Consider the following 21,542-nt stretch of genomic DNA (forward strand, 5'->3'; position numbering starts at 1 on the left):
GGAAGAAATGCATGAGCTCTCTTGTATTTGTTTAGTACTTATGTTTTTTTTCCCACTGCAGAAAATGGTACCTGCTTTGGAAGACACACAGCTCTTTAGTCTCAGGGCTAGTCTTTGATGGTAAAGTAAAATGTCAGCACTTACAACAGCCTGAATATAAATGCCTTAATGGATGAGTGCAGTGTGTCTGATTACGTTGGTGTATAAATACTTGTAGGCTTGTAAAAGTTCTGCGCCAGGAGAGCCTCCCTATCTGTATGTGGAGTCAAAACTGCTTTCAGAAACACTCAGGGTTTGATTGCTGTAGGCAGTCATTTGCACCAGTGCAAAGGAAGTGTAAAACTCTATCAAGTCAGCACTAGAGCTGCAGGCGTAGGTGCTGGAACTAGGGTTGCTTCTGCACCCACCACTAGCTTGAAGTGTTTTCCATCATACACAGGATTTACAGTTTCAGAGTGGTAGCCGGGTTGGTCTGTATCAGCAAAAAGAACCAAGAAGTACTTGTCGCACTTTAGAGACTAACAAATTTATTTGGGCATAAGCTTTCGTGGGCTAAAACCCTCCACACATTATTCCAGCCCCCCTGGCTACAGGTGCATCTTTTTCTTCCCCTCAGCAGCTTCACTTTTATTTAGGTACCTAACTTTAAGCACCAGAGTGAGAAATGTTAGCCCGAGGGCTTGTCTACACACACAAGTTATTGTGCTGACACGGATGGGGGCACCAGGACACAGGAATAAATGTGTGTATATGGATATAGCTTATCCCTGTAGAGGGGAGGGCAATAAGCTACACCTCTATAATAATAACTCCTCCCAGCGGGTGCAGCACCAGGGCTTGCGCGGATATCACTGGGACTGCACTGGTACCAGCCCCACCGCCCCAGCCCAGTATTACACGGGTTCAAGCTGTGCCTGCACCAGGCCCTGGAAGGCGGCGGCTAAGGGGGCGCGGCGCTCTGCGCACGCCGGGGGCAGGGCCGCGCGGGGCAGCCGTTGCGCTCTGCCGCCCCCTGGCGGTGAAGCAGCCGGCGGCGCAGACAGTGTTTGGCCCGCTCCCCAGTCCTGGGCGGGTCTGGGATCCGCCTCCAGCCGCTTGCGGGGGTGAAAGTAACATGGTGGCCGCTTCCTCCCCAAGCAGCGGCGGCGGGTCTGGCTCCTCCTGAGGCTGGCCCGGCCGGGCGCGCAGCGGCTGCGGGGGTGAGTCCCGGGCGGGGAGGCGGGTCCCCTGCGCCGCGGGGTGGCAGCGGCAGGTGAGCGAGCGGGGGGGCCCGACAGGCGGCGGCAGGCTGGATCCCGCCCCCGTACCCGAGCGCTGGGGCCGGCCCGAGCCGCGGGGCAGGGTCCGCCAGAGACACCCACTGTCCGGCTCCGTGCCCCGGGGGCAGCGCCGCGCTCCCGGCCGGGAGAGGGGAAGGAGGGGCCCGGGCTGAGTGGGAACGGCTCCTTCCTCCGCCGCGCCCCAGCCCGGCCGGGGTCGGCCGCCGCAGCTGCTCCTGCCGGGCTCGGTCCAGCCCCCGCCCAGTGTGTGGGCGCCCTGGGGCCCGGCAGCTGCGGCTCGCTGGCCGGGGGCGCCCCGGGCGGGGGATGCTTGCGGGAGGCCGGGGTGACAGGTGAGGCTCAGGGCAGCTCCCTCCGCCTTTTGTCTCTCCCTCCCTGCCCGGCGCGCCGCTGTGCAAGGAAGCCCCCCGAGGTGCCCCGGCAGGGAACCAGCCCCCTGGCAGCCGAGCACGCTGCTGGCACCGGCCCCAGGGCCATAGGGTAAGCGCTGCCCTGGCTGGAAGCGGAAGCGCCGTTGTAAGCCAGAAGGGCGTTCATGTGATTCCTCCCACCCCCAGAGAAACAGGTTGAAATAGTTTTCTGCAGCCCGGGTCCCGGTCGGAGTATGGCGAGCGCCCGTGCTGTGGGGCTGCTCCGTGGCGCCTGACCCCGCCAGCAGCACAGCGCTGCAATGGAGCTGTGGCCAGATAGCGTTCCCAGAGATTGCCGTGGCCTCTGGGCTGTAGCGTCGCTTGGGAGCGCTTCCTTCTGTTTCTGCTGTAAGAGCGAACTGTTTTGAATGCTTTGGGTGCTCCCATGGCGTAACTGCTCCGGCCTGTGATGGGGTAGCTCCTACCTGCCCGGACCCGACCTAAGTTCTCAAGGGGGTGTTAGGTGGCTCAGTTGTGCTTGGGCATGTCTGGCCCCATTGGTTAACACATTGCTGGTGAGAACAGGGCCGGGACCGTGTGTCCATACAGCACCTATCATGTCTGTTGCTAATGTCCTACAAAAGGTAAGTGTTTGAACTCTGCTAGAGACAGGGTCCAATGGTTGAACAAAATCGTACTGAAAATCTAGATGGTTGCCTGTTACTTCATTTCTTGCTCTCTTTGTACCCATATGCTGTAACTATGAGTTAAACATGGTTCTTACTACATTTCTTGCTCTGTTACCACTCAATAGTTTCTAAATGTGAATTAAACATGTTCCATAAAGGTACCTACATTGTGATTGAAATAATTGAGAGAGAGACGTCAAAGCTGCTGCCTGTGGTTGAAGCAGAAGATCTGAAGTTCAAGTTTTAGCTTGTAAACAGAATGTCTGATCTTTTAACCCTTAATTCTAGCTGGTGTGATTTCTGGGAGCTTTAGAGTAAGCTTTTGTTATTTGCTTAAATATTGTGGCTTATTATGACAACCTTACAAAGCTAACTGTAAGCCTGTATTTGTATATGTTAGTGGGAGGAAAAGTATCAGCTTTAATAATGAGTTGTCATTGGAGGTCTAACTTTTTTTCCTAGTACCTTTATCTCTTTACAGTTGTGGTTTGTTTTTCTTTAATTTGAAGAAATAAATAATTGTTCTCTAAAGAAAGTATGATGGGATGGAAATTATTTACCTGCTCCATCCCCCCCCCCACCCCGCCGAATCTAGAATCCTTATTTCTCCCCACCCTTCTTTTTTGCTGCATTTTTTTTTTTTTTTTTAAGAACAGTATGGTGTCAGCTACCCAGCACACTCATGAACAGTCTCATTTCAAGGGACTATTACAAACAGCTGAGTGTTGTATTTTTTAATTCTGATCTGTTAAATAGCTTGATGACAATGTCCTCACAAACATGAGTGTTGGATCTTGTTCAAGAAATCTTTTTTGTTATTCTTTAAGAGCTTGCTAATTGCTTTTTACCATGCTGGTGAATATGACAAATATAATTACGTATTGTACCTTTCATAACTATGCATGAGCTGACACAGCACAAGACTCCAGCATGAATTATTTAAGTCTTAATTGTAAAACATAATATAACTTTGCCTAGTAAAATCTGCAAAATGAAACGTGAACAACTTGTTAGTTAAAGAAGGTGTACCTTTTATACTAGGCTGGCAACTTCATTGTCCACAGGCAGCTAAGACTTTGGCGGTCCCAGTTTTCAGGCTGAGGTCTTAGTCTCTGAAATAAAGTTTGTGGAATATTATTGCATTTGTGACTGTGTAAAGACATTGTGTTCTGTTTTGGACAACTGTGTCAGGATTTTTCCATGTTTTTCTTTTTTTTTTAAGTGTCTGACTCTTGCCCCTTTTTTTTTTTTTTTGTCTTTGCTTTATTATAAACTAAAAATGCCTCTGTCAGTGCTCACCTGAGAGTGGCAATTAAAAATGAGACTAAGCTCAAGTAAAAAATTCTAATACTGAAATGGTATCATAGATGATGTCCCTCTAGTTTGAAATCTAGATTTGATCATTCAGAACAACGCTACTGTTGTGCTGCCTGCTGTTGAAGTTGAGTGCTTATTGTGAATCTGTCCACAGATCTGGGATTTTTTCCCCTGACCGCCTTCAAGCCAGTAGAGAATAGTGTCTGGTGTTTCAAAGTAACTAGAGGAGGGCTGCTCAGTCCTGTCTGCATTAAGTCTTTTTGCTGCATCCATATGTGTGTTCGTGTGAAAATATACATATATATGCTCCTTTTATATAAAAAGTGTGTGTGTGGGCTTGTTTAAGTTTGTGAAAACCCCACATTCTTCCACTGCAGAGCTAAGGGGACAGTAAACATGGTATTGCTAATAAGAGCACTGTAAACAGGCAGTTTCTGGCACCTGGCAGTTAAAAGGTCTGTTAAACCTGCATGTGCATTGTCACTTGTAGATCTGTTATATAATTTGAGTATAATTTCAGTGGCAACCATGGACACAGAGCACTCTTCCTCCTCACTCAGTCCATGTGTAAAATTGTTTAGCAGACAGTCTGTGCACTGCCACAATGAGCCAATGTCTCTTCTTATGATCCAATCAGTATGTGGAGTCAAAGCATTGAAATCATGTGAATGGTGGTGGTTGTAGCCTGTTAAATCTGGCAACTCTGTCAGATCTTATTGATATATATTTTATTTGCTCACTCCCCAGCAGCTTTGTCTCCAAAGATGCAGAAAAGTTATCCCCTCAGATTTGCCATGCCTAAAGATGGTAGTCTTTCATTGCTGGGAATTTCAGCCTAGCACCTTCTAGCTCTTGCAAAGCCTTGAACAACAAGAGATTGTGTCCTGGAAAAGTAAGAGCCTTTAGTCAAGGGATGCATATGGGGAGGGAGATAGGGTAAGGGGTTTAGTTGGTGGTACTCTTCCAAGCTACACCCCTGGGAGTTGCCAAATGCAATGTTGCTTTTTGTTGATTGTGCAGATGTTCAGAAAGTGTGTGCTCTCACTGGACTCCTTGAAATCTGTTCTGCTCCCACTCTGTAGTGGTTCAGTATGCCAGTGTGCCCTGCTAGGCTCCTTGGGCTTAGCTCCTTTATTTTTTGGGATGAGGGAAATGGCTGTATGTCTTAAATGCCATCCACGTCTGGCACCAAAACTATGCAGGCCTGTAACTTTCCCTCTCAATTCTTACATGAGGAATGAAATGATCAACAATTAAATTATCATCCCTAGGCATTGGATTTAACACGTTAATGAAATGAATGGGCAGTTCACACCCCTTAGAGCTACTGTTACAACTGATGCCTTCATAAGAATCTGCAGAAGGCTTGGATTGGATCTGGCTCATGGTGCTTACGTTTTCTTTGTAACCATAAAAGCTAGAGACATTGTTCTCTTAAAAATGAAAGCCGATATTCTGGAGAACAAAACAGAGTCTCCTTTTGATTTCCTTAAGAGTGCCCCTAATTTGGGCTATGTCAGCCCCTGGCTGAGTTTCTGCTGTATATCCTGAACGAGATACAGGGCAATGATCAAAACCTATTGTAGCGAATTTGAAAAGGATTTTCAAAATTTCAGTCTGGGATAGTCTTGATTTAGAATAGCAAGCTCAAGGCAGTGGCTGATACAGCGTGCAACAGCAACATGAGTTACAATATCTTGTCTGAACTTGGCCTGCACATCATTTAAACAATCCACATTCACTGTTGTAATAATTCAAGCCTGCTAATTTTAATTTGAGCTGTTCTTATTAATTCACCACACTTTTTAAAAAATTGTGCTTCTTCCCTTTTAACCCAAAAAGTATAATAAACTGGTTTACGTGTTTCACATATTAACCAAATAGAGACTTTTTTGTCCAAGAGTTTTAAAAATTGCAAGTCAGTCCCTGATTTACACTAATTAAGGTGCTTGGCCTTGGCAACTGCAACTGAGTTTACAGTTACCAGGCTTTAGAATCATAGAATCATAGAATATCAGGGTTGGAAGGGACCCCAGAAGGTCATCTAGTCCAACCCCCTGCTCGAAGCAGGACCAATTCCCAGTTAAATCATCCCAGCCAGGGCTTTGTCAAGCCTGACCTTAAAAACCTCTAAGGAAGGAGATTCTACCACCTCCCTAGGTAACGCATTCCAGTGTTTCACCACCCTCTTAGTGAAAAAGTTTTTCCTAATATCCAATCTAAACCTCCCCCATTGCAACTTGAGACCGTTACTCCTCGTTCTGTCATCTGCTACCATTGAGAACAGTCTAGAGCCATCCTCTTTGGAACCCCCTTTCAGGTAGTTGAAAGCAGCTATCAAATCCCCCCTCATTCTTCTCTTCTGCAGACTAAACAATCCCAGCTCCCTCAGCCTCTCCTCATAAGTCATGTGCTCTAGACCCCTAATCATTTTTGTTGCCCTTCGCTGGACTCTCTCCAATTTATCCACATCCTTCTTGTAGTGTGGGGCCCAAAACTGGACACAGTACTCCAGATGAGGCCTCACCAGTGTCGAATAGAGGGGAACGATCACATCCCTCGATCTGCTCGCTATGCCCCTACTTATACATCCCAAAATGCCATTGGCCTTCTTGGCAACAAGGGCACACTGTTGACTCATATCCAGCTTCTCGTCCACTGTCACCCCTAGGTCCTTTTCCGCAGAACTGCTGCCTAGCCATTCGGTCCCTAGTCTGTAGCGGTGCATTGGATTCTTCCATCCTAAGTGCAGGACCCTGCACTTATCCTTATTGAACCTCATCAGATTTCTTTTGGCCCAATCCTCCAATTTGTCTAGGTCCTTCTGTATCCTATCCCTCCCCTCCAGCGTATCTACCACTCCTCCCAGTTTAGTATCATCTGCAAATTTGCTGAGAGTGCAATCCACACCATCCTCCAGATCATTTATGAAGATATTGAACAAAACCGGCCCCAGGACCGACCCCTGGGGCACTCCACTTGACACCGGCTGCCAACTAGACATGGAGCCATTGATCACTACCCGTTGAGCCCGACAATCTAGCCAGCTTTCTACCCACCTTATAGTGCATTCATCTAGCCCATACTTCCTTAACTTGCTGACAAGAATATTGTGGGAGACCGTGTCAAAAGCTTTGCTAAAGTCAAGAAACAATACATCCACTGCTTTCCCTTCATCCACAGAACCAGTAATCTCATCATAAAAGGCGATTAGATTAGTCAGGCATGACCTTCCCTTGGTGAATCCATGCTGACTGTTCCTGATCACTTTCCTCTCATGTAAGTGCTTCAGGATTGATTCTTTGAGGACCTGCTCCATGATTTTTCCAGGGACTGAGGTGAGGCTGACTGGCCTGTAGTTCCCAGGATCCTCCTTCTTCCCTTTTTTAAAGATTGGCACTACATTAGCCTTTTTCCAGTCATCCGGGACTTCCCCCGTTCGCCACGAGTTTTCAAAGATAATGGCCAAGGGCTCTGCAATCACAGCCGCCAATTCCTTCAGCACTCTCGGATGTAACTCGTCCGGCCCCATGGACTTGTGCACGTCCAGCTTTTCTAAATAGTCCCTAACCACCTCTATCTCCACAGAGGGCTGGCCACAGAATGGGGAAGAGATGATGCCCAGCGCAGCAGTCCGGGAGCTGACCTTGTTAGTGAAAACAGAGGCAAAAAAAGCATTGAGTACATTAGCTTTTTCCACATCCTCTGTCACTAGGTTGCCTCCCTCATTCAGTAAGGGGCCCACACTTTCCTTGGCTTTCTTCTTGTTGCCAACATACCTGAAGAAACCCTTCTTGTTACTCTTGACATCTCTTGCTAGCTGCAGCTCCAGGTGCGATTTGGCCCTCCTGATATCTTTCCTACATGCCCGAGCAATATTTTTATACTCTTCCCTGGTCATATGTCCAACCTTCCACTTCTTGTAAGCTTCTTTTTTATGTTTAAGATCCGCTAGGATTTCACCATTAAGCCAAGCTGGTCGCTTGCCATGTTTACTATTCTTTCGACTCATCGGGATGGTTTGTCCCTGTAACCTCAACAGGGATTCCTTGAAATACAGCCAGCTCTCCTGGACTCCCTTCCATTTAACAAAATGCTAGACATTATCTCCTTCCGAAAATCAAACTGTGTGTTGCAGCCGTGAATGAATTTCAGTTTTGTAACAAAGCCTATTTGGGTTGCTAGCCTTTCTGGCAAAACTAACAACTACCTGCCTGTATGACAGCACAATGCCATAGCTACACTGGCAGAACTGCATAGTGTAGCTATAGCCTACACTTACAGAAGGGGTCTTCCGTTGGTGTAGGAACATTACCTCCTTGACCAACAGTAGGTGCGTTGACAAAAGCATTCTTCTGTCACTATAGCTGTGTCTTAACCCTGGAGTTAGGTCAACATATCTATGTCAGTCAGTGGTGTGGTTTTTCACACTCCTGTTAATCTAACTTTGAAGTGTAGACCAAGCCTCAACAGTGCAATTTTCCCTGGCCCCACCCCTTTCTTTTTAAGGCATTATTTGTGTGGCGGACATCTATAATTAGCACATCTCCCTAGTAGCACCATCTTTCATGGGCATTCTGTTTCTCTGCTTTTTTTTTTTTCGTAGCCTTTCTGATCACCAATCATCTGACTGGCAACTCAGCAGCCTCCCTTATTATTCACTGGGCAGGAAATTAGATACTTCTACCTGTGCCACACTTCTGGCCGATACGATTTTTTCCCCCTAGCTTGTTGTATTACGTGCAAACCAGTTTCCTGCTGTTGGAATAAGTAGTAGTAACTTTATAAATGAACAGGTTATATATTTTGTGTAGGAGAAGGCTGCAAGTGTCTCTTTGGATCAGGGAAATTTGGGTATAAAATGGATAATGTTCAATTAAGTAAGTTGTGGCAGGAGGTGGAGGAGAGAACTGCAATAATTTGTAGGCTGCTGTAAAGCTAACAAGGATTATCATTTAAAGAGTAATGTGTTCGCTCTTTCCTGAAATGTTAAATGTTTGAACTCAAAGGTAACTTGTGGCTACATCTAAGGGAATAGACTTGTCTGTCTCTCTGTATTCATCAGTCAGGGCTACTGCAGAACCTGGAAACAGGACAGGCCTAAAGCTGAATAAAAAGCTTTTGCTGGGAGTGGGTTGGGTGGGGTGAGAAAGATCTCTTTTGGAGGCCTCCTCATCCTGTGTGGGCTCTACAAATGGCAGATCAACCAATCCTCAGTGGAAGTGACAGCAGCTTGACCAGAGTGGGAAGTAAGTCATGCCTGTACCTTTTCCAGTCTCTTGGCAACCTGAATTCCCTATTCCTAATGTATTGTAAGTGATGACCTGTGGAAAAAATTGTGAAGCTTTTGGTGTTCAGATGAATTCCAGATGGCAGAAGGCTGTTGTGTTGCCCCCATTCTAGATAATGTGGAAATATGGATGCACTTTAATAAACTTCAAGTGAATTATGAAGGCGCACACTGTCTCTTGAGTACTTTTCCTGAAAGTACGTTGTAAAGAAATGCTGTGTTCTGCCAGTAGAAATCCTTTCAAGGATGCTGATAGCCTGAGAAAAAGGATAAGCATGGAATGCACAGTGGCCTTTCTTGTGGATCTTAATCCATGCAGGGGTTGAACATTTCACCAAATGCCTACAAATAAATGTGGATCTTAGAATTCAGAAGGGGGGAAATGGAGAATACCAACACAAAAGGTGTTGCTCTCAGTAAGCAATTTTAAAAACTCCACCCTTCGTCTTTACCTACAACGAGCCATATCTGTAATGTAACGATAGTTTTATAGTTTAAAAACATCATAAAAGGATTGAAAATTTAAGAGCAATAATGAATTTGGCCATTACCAAAGTCCTTGCTTATGCGTAGCAGATGTACTGGGGCTAAAAAGATGAGCTTCTTTATTGTTTGTTGTTTAACATCTTCATGTATCTTGTTTTCTGCATGGGAAGGAACTGGGTGTCCATTTCACTTGTACAGCTCCGGGTGGAGATTTGTTTTACAAGTGGATGCCTAAAATTAGGCTCTTCAATAAGTGGCCAGATTTTTAGAGGTGCTGGACATGCAGAAGCTCCCCACCGACCTCAGTGGGGAGCTGTTCGTTCAGCTCTTCAGAACACTTTAGGCATCCACTCTTGAAAATTTTCTGTGTTTTAAATATGGTACACTGCCGTAGGGTTTGCTAGTATAGCTTTACCAGCATATCCTTCTGGTGTAGATTATACCAGTTCCCTGAACATATTAAACTGTATACTGACAAAATGATTTCTTTTGCCAGTATAACTGCATCTACACTGGGGCTTTTGCCAGCATAGGCATATGTCAGTTAGGGGTGACTTTTCCCCATCCCACTCCCATTTATGCCAGCAAAATTTAAGGGTAGACCAGGCCTTAGAAACAGTATGCTTAGTTGCTGAAGTAACCAGAATGTAGTACCCAATGAAATCCAAGAATTGCTAGATCTTCCACACATCTTAATTGTAAGAAATGTGATTGCTTTAATGTTTTTGAAGAAATGCAAGTCATGTACTGTCATTTCAAACTCTCATTGCTTTCCCACTGTTTAACTTTCACATTAGACCATCTTTTTGTAAAACAACTTAAGGCTTTTACAGGACATATTTTGGGGGTTATGATCGGTCACTGGCTTCTCACTGCATTCCTTCCAGTTTTCATTTTAAAAAACAGAAACCCTTCCACATAAGGCTACTTTGAGTCACATGAATTCTCAGGCAGAGCTTGTTCTTTCTCTACCATCCCATGAGATATGTGATAGTGCCACAGTTCTTAGTAGTCTCAAGCAAAAATGTTGTATATAGCCCCTCAGTTGCCTAACAAAATTGATTAGAAACACTGTCAAGACTAATTGCAGGTCATCTGTGCTTCAAGTTGTTTTCTTCTAGCTAAATAAACTGGTGATGCACAAATCTCTGGGGAGGGACTTTTCTGAGAATTATGTGTCTAATGCCTTTAAAAATCTCTTCCCTTCCTTCCCTCCCCCTTCAAAAAAGCTATTAAAGTTCTCACTCTTTATCCTACATAAACTTGACAGCAGCTAAATTAGAATGCTAGCAATATCAAAAGGCTGTATTTGAACTTCTTATGCTGTCTGATTGTAAAATATTTCATATTTGGTTGCCAAATATGAGCACATGTGTTTAAAAGGGGAGTGGTTTTGGTCTTGGATCAGCCATATTCAGAACTCTCAAAACATGCCTGCAGTCTAAAGCAGTCCACGTTTAGGAATGGTGGTGTAACCCATGGTTTCAGGTTTTATTGTATGGATTTTTTTAAATATAGCATGATGGCTCTTCTTTTGAGTGAGGTTGAATATTTTCAGTGTGCTAGTGTATTTGAATTGTATTAACTAATATTTCATAGTCAGGTTTATGCTACAGACTTCTGGCAGTATAGTTATGTCAGTGAGGAGTGTGGTGAGGTATGAATTGTGACTGACAAAGGGGCTTTTGCCAGCGCAGCTAGTATAGCTGCAGTTATACCAGCAAAGCTGCACTTTTGCTTGTATAGCTTGTTTCATGTGGTGGCGGCGGCGGCAGCTTGGAATAAGCTGTACATACTCATGGCTGCCCTGCCTCTTTCCACCCCCTCCTCCAAGCACACCCTGTCTCTGCTCCTCCCTCTCTTCCTCCTCCCGCCATGCCTGCTGAATGCTGCTGAACAGCTGATTGCGGCAGGCAGGAGGCACTGGGAGGGAGGGAGATGAGTTGATCAGCGGCCCTGTGGACGGGAGGTGTTGGGGGTGGGGCAGGGGGTGCTGGCCTCTGGTGGGTAGTAAGCGCCCACAGAAAAGCGACACAAAAGGTGAAGCGAGTACAATACTGTAAGTGCAAATGATGGATATGCAGATCGGGACCGACGTCAATCGGAACACGTTTCCCTGTTGATGAGTGATGGATATGCATAACAATGGATAAGGGGGAGACCTATACCGGGGACCCCCTGTATCGGCAACAACACAGCTTTGCCAGTATAAGGTGCATACATCCTAGGACTGCTTTGCTGGCATATAGAGAGAGAGATAGAGATCTATATAATAGACTTATATAGTCTCAGTGTTTGCTTTAACTTTTTTTTAAATAATCTAGAACCAACCATTTTCCACTTGGTGCACTCATTGTCTTTTATCAGATGGGAACTAACAATATCAGGCAATGTAGCCTGCCCATGGGAAAATATTAACTTCAGCAGTATGCTTTGAGTGTTTAGATGGCTGTAGCTATTTAGTTCATCCATTGTACTACAACATTAGTTATAAAATATAGCAAAAGTCTGTGTAAATAGGTGGGTCTTGACTTTCTGGGCATATTGCTGACTCTCTAGTTCTGTTGGATCAGAGGGGGAGTCAGATTTGAGGTCCTCCATTGGGAAAACCTTATTCCCATCTCTATGGTCATATTTGGAAACTACCTACTTAAATGCTTTATCTCCCTTCTGCTTCTGGGATAACATCTGAAGAGAAAGGAGGCTTCTAGATTGTCCAGGACCTAAGCCATATGGTTAAAACCGCAAGATCTTCTTTCCAGGTGAAAAAGGACTGCTTTTACGCATTATGGAGGCATCACTATACTTAATCTGGGGGTGAACTTCCTGTGCTCAAAACACATTTTTGGCCATTGTCTCTTCACCAGTGCTTCCACGGGTGCATTTCCATTAATGTTAGAAATGATGGGACCCTCTAGGTTGGGCAGAGTGCCAGCAGCTGCTGGTGTTGTGAGCACCATATCATGTAGACCAGTTCAGAGGAAGGAAATGTTTATGGTAGTATTTCCTTTAACTTATAATGAAGGTTTGTACAGTAAACATTAGTGTTCTTACTAATGCATTTTGTATACAAGTAAAGAAACACACCTATTTAATTTAAAAAGTTTTCAGTAAGAAAAGAAGCTAATGCTCTTAATTTGATTAACAATGATCTATGAAAATGTACATTAGGGTACTAAAAATGGAAACTTAAAATCCAGTTCACTCTTTGTATTGCTGTCAACTTGGACAATGAAAGTTAAATTGACTATGAAATCAATTTCGCTTTCAGGCTTTAAGTTTCAAATACTCCAGAAAGGTGTATACATAGATTAAAAACAACTGTTTTAAGGGCATTTTGTAGCAGTGAATATGGTTCTGTTGGTGTAAAGTTTCTAAAAAGCTTTGGGTTTCTTTTTTTTTTTTTTTTACACAACTTAAATTTTGAGTTATTAAATTGACAGGTTCATAGAAAAGTTTGTGTACTATTGGAGACACACTTAAAAAAAAAAAGTAGGGCTGTCAAATGATTAAAAAAAATGAATTCCAATCAATTGCAGTTTTAATCGCACTGTTAAATTTCAATTGATATTTTGTTGTTTTGGATTTTTTTACATATTAATTTCAATTCCAACAAAGTTACAGTGCTCACTTTATATTTTTTATTACAAATATTTGCACTGTAAAAATGTTAAAAGGAACAGTATTTTTCAATTTCCCGATAAAGAGATTGCACTACAATACTTGTATGAGGTGAAGTGCAATTTACAAATGTAGATTTTTCTTTTTTTACATACTGCACTCAAAAATGAAACAATGTAAAACTTTAGAGCCTAGAAGTCCACTCAGTCCTACTTCTTGTTTAGCCAATTGCTAAGACAAACAAGTTTGTTTACATTTAATGGAGATAATGCAGCCCACTTCTCGCTTTCAGGTGATGCTGTAAATAAAAACAGGTGTGTGCATGGCACTTTTGTAACTGGCATTGCAAGGTATTTGTGTGTCTGATATGCTAAACATTCAGCCACCATTCCAGAGGACATGCAACTTGTAGGAGGGCTGCTTTATAAATAGGAGAGTGTGTAGTTAAAATCAACTTTCAGTGTCTGTGTACTTTTTTCATCAGGATGAGTCCTGTTTAAATACTTGCTTTTGACTTTTGAAAAAGCATGGGAAGGATGGGAGCGAGTTGGTCTTAGTTTATATATCTTGTGCTATTTAAAGTCATCTGTACTTTTGATCCTGGAAAGTCAAACTGTAATCAAGCTTCCTGTTAAATGATGCATATTTCACTTTGAAGAGTCCAACAATGTAGCTAATTTATATCCAATGGATATTTTAGGTGTTTAATGTTATCGTGGAAACAAAGTATATGCCGCGTAACTTTTCTTTACTTCCCATCTGGTGCCGGATAAGACCTTTGACATACACAGTAATAGGAAGCTGGAGCTTCTCTTAGGTGGCTTTCATCACTTATGAACTGTTTCAGTGGAAAATAGTTACGGAAACATTTGTTTCTCTAAGTGTTTTATTGCCTTTGTGTACCGTTTTCTTTGTATCATGGGGTTTGTCTTTTAAAAAAAAATTGATTCTTGCACACAGAAATGTATAGCATTATAAAAAATATCGTAATAGTTTCATGTACTATATTACACACGTGCATGCACACAAAGTGTCTGGAAACCAGCGAATCATGAATTTTAGTACTCCTTTCTGTGACAAAATATATTTGAGACGTTAAACATCAAGTCATTCCTTGCCCAGTAGGAACAAAAATTTAGGAGGGAGATTATCTTTCCCCCTCACTTAATCAGGCTTGCTGTGGGATGTGATGGCCCTCTTGTCTCTAACAAAATTGGTCCCTCCCAGTACAGACTTAAATCATGTTTTAACGTTCTGGAGTATAGTTCTGACTCCAGGATAAAATATCAGCAGAACTTGTCATTTGTAATGCTTTCCATGAATGCATTTGGGTGATATTGCTGCTTCCTGTCTCGTTTTGCACCTACACATTCAGATTCTTGACTTTGTATGGAATGTTTTTCTTTCAGTAATGGGCTTTCTTTTGGAAATATCATAAATTAGGTGGAGTGATTAAAACTACTTTGGTTGTCACTTTTTTTTTTGCCAGTAGGAATTTTAATCAGCTCAGGGCTGGTGTATATGCTCTTTTGCTATGACTTCCTTTTGACTTAAAAACTGATCTAAATGGGAGTAGGATGTAGATCTTCCACATCTTCTGTTTTTGAGCCATTATTTCCAACTTTCTTATCTCCCATTCCTTTCTTTAAATTGGACCAATAGCAGTGGCCTAATGAGCTGGTATTTAATTCTAGAGGCTGCCTTTTTGTGGTCCACTTTTTCTGAAGTCTCTGCTCTTGTGTTTGAAGATAGTCTTAGTTTATATTTCAAAGGGCTTGTCTTTGCTAGGAAGCTTAATTATATTTAAAGAGGACTTTTGAAAAACAACAGAGTTGTGACAAGATGCAGAACACTACTTGTCAAGATCAGCATCATTCCACGTAACTCAGTTGTTTAAACACAGTTTTTAAACACAATTAAACTTTCTAGGGAAGATGAGCCTTGTGTGTAAACTGGTATAGTGACATCAGCCTGAGGCCTTGTCTATACGTTTTATTTTTTTAAATTGGTGTAACTGCACCAATTTAAGCACCTATGGTAGTTGTGCTTCACCAGTATAAACGATGACTTGCCCCATTGCAGCTTACCCTTACAATTAGTTTATTCAGGTGCAAAATAACTTGGGGCTTGTCTACAGGAACAGGAGTTTGTGGCAAGCTGCGGTGTGACTCTACCCTCACATGAGCATGTTGTGCTCTAACAGCACATTAATGTCCTTTGATCTAGTCCTCTGTGAAACAAGTCTAGATCAGGGTGCATTAACTAACTGTGCAGGTGCACATGGACATTAGAGAATGGCAGGCTAGTGTGGAGTAGGTTCCCCTAGCTTGCCACAAACTAAACATTGATATATAAAAAGCCTAAGGTTGCAGGCAGCCTGAAATAAAAACAGTCAGAGGTGTGAATTACTCAAATCAATGTCAGTGGGGTATTAACATTAACTTAACAAGGATAACTTAAATGTCAACAGTTAACTTTCATTGCTGGGTGAGGAATGCCAGAAGAAGGATAATGTGTATCTTGGACATGTGCACAGTTTACTCGGAGTGGCATCTCATATGGGTGGATTAGAAGATAATTACATCTTTTTTAGTTCTTGTACAAGTGTCTTTGGATTCCAGCTTGTGAGTGTGGTGCCCCTCTGAACCAGTGCATTCATCTGACTCTTGACTTTTTTCTTCCCTGCTTATTTTCACTTAAGACTAACTATACTTGACTTTCATCAATAGAGTTTCTAGTTACTGCAAGGGATCTTCATCTTTAAAAAATGTAGGTATCTGACTTATTACATAATATAATGAGCAGGGCATCTGCTAAACTTTCAAAGATCACCGGTAGAGCAGCAAGTGCTTCTTATTAAACAGTGGTTCTCAAATGTTTTGTGTTTGTGGACCATTTTTATAAAGATCCTCTTGTGGACTACTTTCTTGCCAATCCTTGCAGTAGCCGCAATGTTTGGTTAGATGAAGAAGCAATCTTAGGATAGCATTAATGAGACAAGATGAAACTGTGTGTTTAAATAATTGGGTACAGCTGCTTGGCCATGTCCTCCTTCCCTCCCTCCCCTTTTCTCTCCTTGGCTATGAGACTTCACACTTACTGGTACTAAATCTCCCCTTACTGCTTCCAGCTGCTGCTGGAATCTGTGCAGGTCACTTCACAATTTGGTTTTTTTTGTCTTGCAGTTGTTACCTTTCTAATTTTGATGTGATTGGACAACTTGTCTGAACTTACCTGATGGTAAAAACAGACACAAAACAGCTGTGTAGGGTGCTGAGGGTAGGTTTTTGGGATAGCTTTGTTCTTTTCCGTTCTTTTTATTTGGCTGGAATGGAGGGTCAGTAAAGCCTCTAATATCCTAGGCCTCTTGGACCTGGTTATAAGGATCAGCATGTGTTGTTTTTTGAAGACTTACAGATGTTTTGTCACTGTGACAAAAGCCATTTGCATAGCAATGCTTCTATGGTCCAGACTCATGGTCAGTAGACATCTGCTCAAACACTGCTGTAAGAGCTTCCATCTCAAAGCTGTTAGTTGAGTCTTATAAATTGCATAAATGCTGATGAGTGATGCACTAATATAAGCAACAGTAATTGAATATTCCAGCAATCTAAGAGAAAATCTGACTGAAGATACAGCTGTTTTTTACAAAACGGCACCCTTATTCAGAACTTTCTTTTCCTATCTCTTATGAATAGCAATTCCTACTTACAATAAGTAAGGCCCATATATCATGGACTACCTTCTCCCACCACAGTTGACAATTGCCTCTTTGTTAATATAATCAAAATTGTGCACGTTTTTGAGAACCTCGAAGTGTGCTTGAAACCTTAACTTAAAATTATATTCTCTAGCAACTCCTCCCCCATGGCATATTCAAGGCCCTGATTTCCCCTCAGACTTTCATTTGATTAAGTCAGTTGGGTTGGGGGTGTATGTCTGAGAGAAGAACTTGGGCCAGTGGATATCTAAGCCATTTTTTGATAGCATAGTTAATGATCAAAAGTCACTCACTAACTCATATTGCAAGTTTAAAGTGCTCATAAAAACTTAAACAGTTTTAAACATTCTGTGCAGGAAGTGCAAAACTTGTTGACTTGTTCTAAGCATCAATGTTGTTTCCTAGTTTATTGGATAAAAATTTAGTATTCAAATCTCTTTTGGGGAGGATACCCCATGACTCTGCATGATCATCAGATCGTATGCTCCTTGGGACAGGGACTATGCTATCTCTGTACAGCAACTACTGTCAGACGTGAGCGCTGCCAGAAGTAAAGGGGGACTGTGGTGACAAATTTACAAAACTGTTTCTTACAGCATTCAAAAGTGTGCTACTCACTCATTGCTCTTTATTCTATAAGATATGGTTGGTGCCCTGAAGACCTTGAAGTCTTGTGTAGCTGGCATTTTTCTCTTAACTTGAGGGGAGGAGTTTAATTAAAGTCATTTTATCTTTAAATCAAACAAGGAACTGGTTTGCAATGGGGGTGTAATTAGCCAATTTGCCGGGTCTAGAGGTGTTTTGGTAAACACATGAGAAATGCAAACATATTGGTGTGCATTTTCTCATCCTTACCTTTCCCCTGACTTTATAGCAGGTGGTGCAGATGGCGCAGCAAATCCTTGAGTGTACTGGATAAACTTTGTTCATAGGCTATGAAGGTAGCTTCTCTGTTATACTAATGGAAAAATGTACTGGTGTGAATACTGTTACCTCTGGCAGCTTGTCTCTCTGTCCTAAATTTGGAAGAGGAGCAGTAGTAAACATCATTTTTGTTGTGCAAAGTATGTTGCTGTTTAAGGTAACAAACTATCACCGGACCTCACAGTTAGCAAATAAAAATTTTTATTTTTACAGTTACTTAGTAAAAGCTGTCAGAATGTTACTCTAGTTTCATAACTAAACAAAGTACAGCAATAAAACTTCTAGAATTAGCTTGCATAAATTCTTCAAGCGCATAAAAGTTCTGTAATGCTGCTCAGCTAGTGGGGAACACATTTACGATTCCAGTTCTGTGTCTTTCAATTAGGCAGAGGAGCAGCTCCAGTGAAACAGGTTTCTGGACATTAGCTGTAATGAAAATGAGCTTAAAAACACGTTCTTGGTGGCTTTTAGAAAACACTTATTCTGTGATTTGAAGGGAGTAGTTTAATTCTCATTTTGTCACTTCAGAAAAGTAGCTGAGGTGAAGGAAAATGTGAGCACCTAGTGTAAATATAGCAGCCTTTACCTCTTTATCAAGGGTGTACTATATAGATGAGGAAACCTATCTAGAACAGATATGTAACTCAAATTTAATTTAATTTGGGCAGGGAGGGGTGGCTTTGAACCTGGTAAGTATCAATGAAGTTGCTACACATACCCCTTCCGTGTCTCCCCCCCCGCCCCCCCAATCAGCTATGTCTTTAAGGCTGACCTGCTTCTGATCTGTTATGGTTTGTTTCTGCAGAGAACTGGTTTATATTGAGTGGGGTGTACTATGTAAACTTAAGTTGAGCTTTTCAAATTCTTTACTATTAAATTGTAGGCAAAATGAATTAAGATTTGGTTTTTAAGTCTGTCACCTAAGGCTGAGTCCAGCATCTAAAATTAATTCATCACCCTAGTACAGTCTTATGGAACAAGAATTGTCACTGGCCATAGTCAATATGACTAAGGTATAAAACAGGTAGGGTAAATATAGGCATGGGGTAAATTTTGAAAAGCTCTCATCAATTTTTAAGAGTTGGTTTGGTATAAAGGATGTTTTCTAGTCTTGAAAGAAGACTGTCATATTCCCTCCTTCTCTCACAGCTCCCTCCACAGATTTTTTTCTATAGTGTTGATACATGAAGGCATGGTCTGCACTAGAAACCTCTTCTGGGTTAGCAGTGTAAGGTGTGGTTTTTAATTTTTGTTTTTTTACACTTCTGTATCTGCAAAAGCCCTTGTGTAGATGCAGTTATACCAGCATAAAAGTTCTTTTGCTGATATATCTTATTTCACACACCAAACTGGTGTAAACTATCCTGGCAAAGCAACTTTTTGCAGGTGTAATTTGCATTACACTAGGACTGTTTGTGAGTATAGCTAAACTGGCAAACCTTTTAAAGTGTAGACTAGGCTAAGGCCCTGTCTTGGCAAATAAAAAGGGTGTGTTAGCTCAGTCACTAAGCTTAATGGGACTGAAAAATCCTATCAAGATAACACGTTTGAAGTTGTGCCATCTGCTATAGTGTCGGTATTGCCAACCCCAAATGTTCAAAAATCATGAGTGGCTTTAAAATCATGAGATTTGGTGTTTTTTATTTGCCTTCTGCTTTTTGAGCCTTCAGGGGTCACATTTTGAAGCATTCTCCACAGCCCTGAGGACTAGAAACTTACTTTTTCTTTAGGAATGAAGGCTGAAATCATCACACATCCACTTGGCTCCAGGAGTTGGGGCTTTAAGGAAAATAATAATAGAGACTCATGGAAAAAAATGAGTTGGCAACACTGTCCACTGCTTCCAACATATCAACCTGTAACTTGATGGGCTTTTCAATCTTGTAAAGCCAATTCAGTTGACAAACACGCACCCTCTTTGCATGTCAATATAGGGCCCATACTGCTAGGTTTTGTCTATTACCTTATTCAGAAAAACTGTGGCATACAGTATGAGGTTAGCAAAAACAACGAGGAGTCCTTGTGGCACCTTAGAAACTAACAAATTCATTTGGGCATAAGCTTTTATGGGCTAGAACCCACTTCATAAGATGCATGGAATGGAAAATACAGCAACAGGTATAAATACAAAACCTAAACCTAATTTCCCCCTACTGTTACTCACACCTTCTTGACTGTTTGAAATGGACCACTCTCATTACCACTACAAAAGTTATTTTTCCTCCCTTGGTATTCTACTGTTAATTGAGTTGTCTCTCTAGACTGACCTCACACTTGGTAAGGCAACTCCCATCTTTTCATGTATTTATACCTGCTCCTGTATTTTCCACTCCATGCATCTGATAAAGTGGGTTCTAGCCCATGAAAACTTATGCCCAAATAAATTTGTTAGTCTCTAAGGTGCCACAAGGATTCCTCGTTGCTTTGCTGATACAGACTAACACGGCTACCACTCTGAAACTTGTCACCATGCAAAGTATGAGGTTAGGGCCATCAGGGGTGTGCACAGGTATAAAAATTTGGCCACTTCTGGAGGGACACTTTCTGTACCCCCTGCGGCCGGAGGAGCTGCCTCTCCCCAGCGCCAGTGGAGCTTTCTCTCTTCCCCCCGTCCCCCTGTGGCCCTGGAGCTGGCGGTGCGTAATCTCCTCAAGCAGCCGGAGGAGCTGGATCTCCCCCTGCTGTCTCAGGGCTGGAGGATCTGTCCTCTCCCGCCCTGGCCCGGGGACTGAGGAGCTGGCTCTCCTCCCATTCCCCCGCCCTTCCTGTGTCTTGGCCCCAGGGCCAGTGGAACTATCATCTCCTGCCCTGGCCCCAGGGGAGTTCTGTGCCCCCTGCTTGTGCCCCCCGTGCATGCCCTGGAGGGCCATGTTTCGGATTCTGAGCACTTTTGAAAACCAATTTAGCTGATTAAAAAAGAGTTGGCTAGCGTTGGCTCAGGGCTGGACTGATCATGTAGGAGATACCTATAAAGGGCGGTGTTAATCCTGACTCTAAATTTTTTGTTGTTTTGAAATTCTTCCACAGACGGAGTAGTGCAGGTTTTGCTTAACTTTTGTTTTTATAACAGTTCATCACTTGTCTGATACATTGTGAATACCGAAGTAGAGAAGCACACATGTTGAATCCGATGAAGTGAGCTGTAGCTCACGAAAGCTTATGCTCAAATAAATTGGTTAGTCTCTAAGGTGCCACAAGTACTCCTTTTCTTTTTGCGAATACAGACTAACATGGCTGTTACTCTGAAACATGTTGAATGGAAATTCTCTTTTTGCAGTCATTTTCTGTTTTGTATAGCTGACTTCTATAACACGGTTGTCAGGAGTACAATAGTACCTTAAGGAATAGTGTGTTTGGGGGTTGAATGAAACCTTGTTGAAGCTGGTGGATGTAATGGTCATCCTTCATTTGGGATAAATGTAAAAACAAGTTAAGCCCCTTTATGGAATAGATAGCCGAAACAATAGGAGTCATCACCCAAAACACAGCCAACATGGAAGACCGGTCAGGAATCTGAGCTATGTGGGAGGAGGGGTCGTCTTGTGACCTGGGTATTGTTTGATGGAGTGGGGTGTGAGTCAAGGAGAGAAGCAACAGAAATGCCACAGAAGCAGTCAGAAGGCAGCAGGGAAACCATAGAGAAAAAGCTTGTAACTTGATCCTGAGAAAAAAGCTAAGAGATTTTGGGTAGGGTGCTGTCTGGAAAGAGGCTTGGAGCAGTAAGCAAAGAGACTATCTTCTGCTGTTTTGATTCTTACTGTGTTCGGGGAAATGGAATACAGTGTAGGTACTTTGTAAGTAAACAAGATTGCATCAAAGAAATACCAGTTTCTCCTCCAAAGGGAAACAGCCAATATTTGGGTC

The 21,542-nt window shown here is 42.7% G+C and overlaps 1 protein-coding gene across 1 annotated transcript in view; it reads left to right on the plus strand.

The window, feature by feature from the left end:
- The first annotated feature begins 1,089 nt into the window (after positions 1–1,089).
- DENND4C (DENN domain containing 4C) overlaps positions 1,090–21,542 on the plus strand; it is a 115,616-nt gene continuing 95,163 nt past the window's right edge. Inside the window, exon 1 of the mRNA XM_074953451.1 lies at positions 1,090–1,199. The gene's annotated coding sequence lies outside the window, so the exon portion shown is untranslated. The remainder of the gene's footprint in view (positions 1,200–21,542) is intronic.

The sequence above is a fragment of the Natator depressus genome, chromosome 5 (assembly GCF_965152275.1).
Source record: "Natator depressus isolate rNatDep1 chromosome 5, rNatDep2.hap1, whole genome shotgun sequence".
In the NCBI taxonomy this organism is placed as follows: Eukaryota; Metazoa; Chordata; order Testudines; family Cheloniidae; genus Natator; species Natator depressus.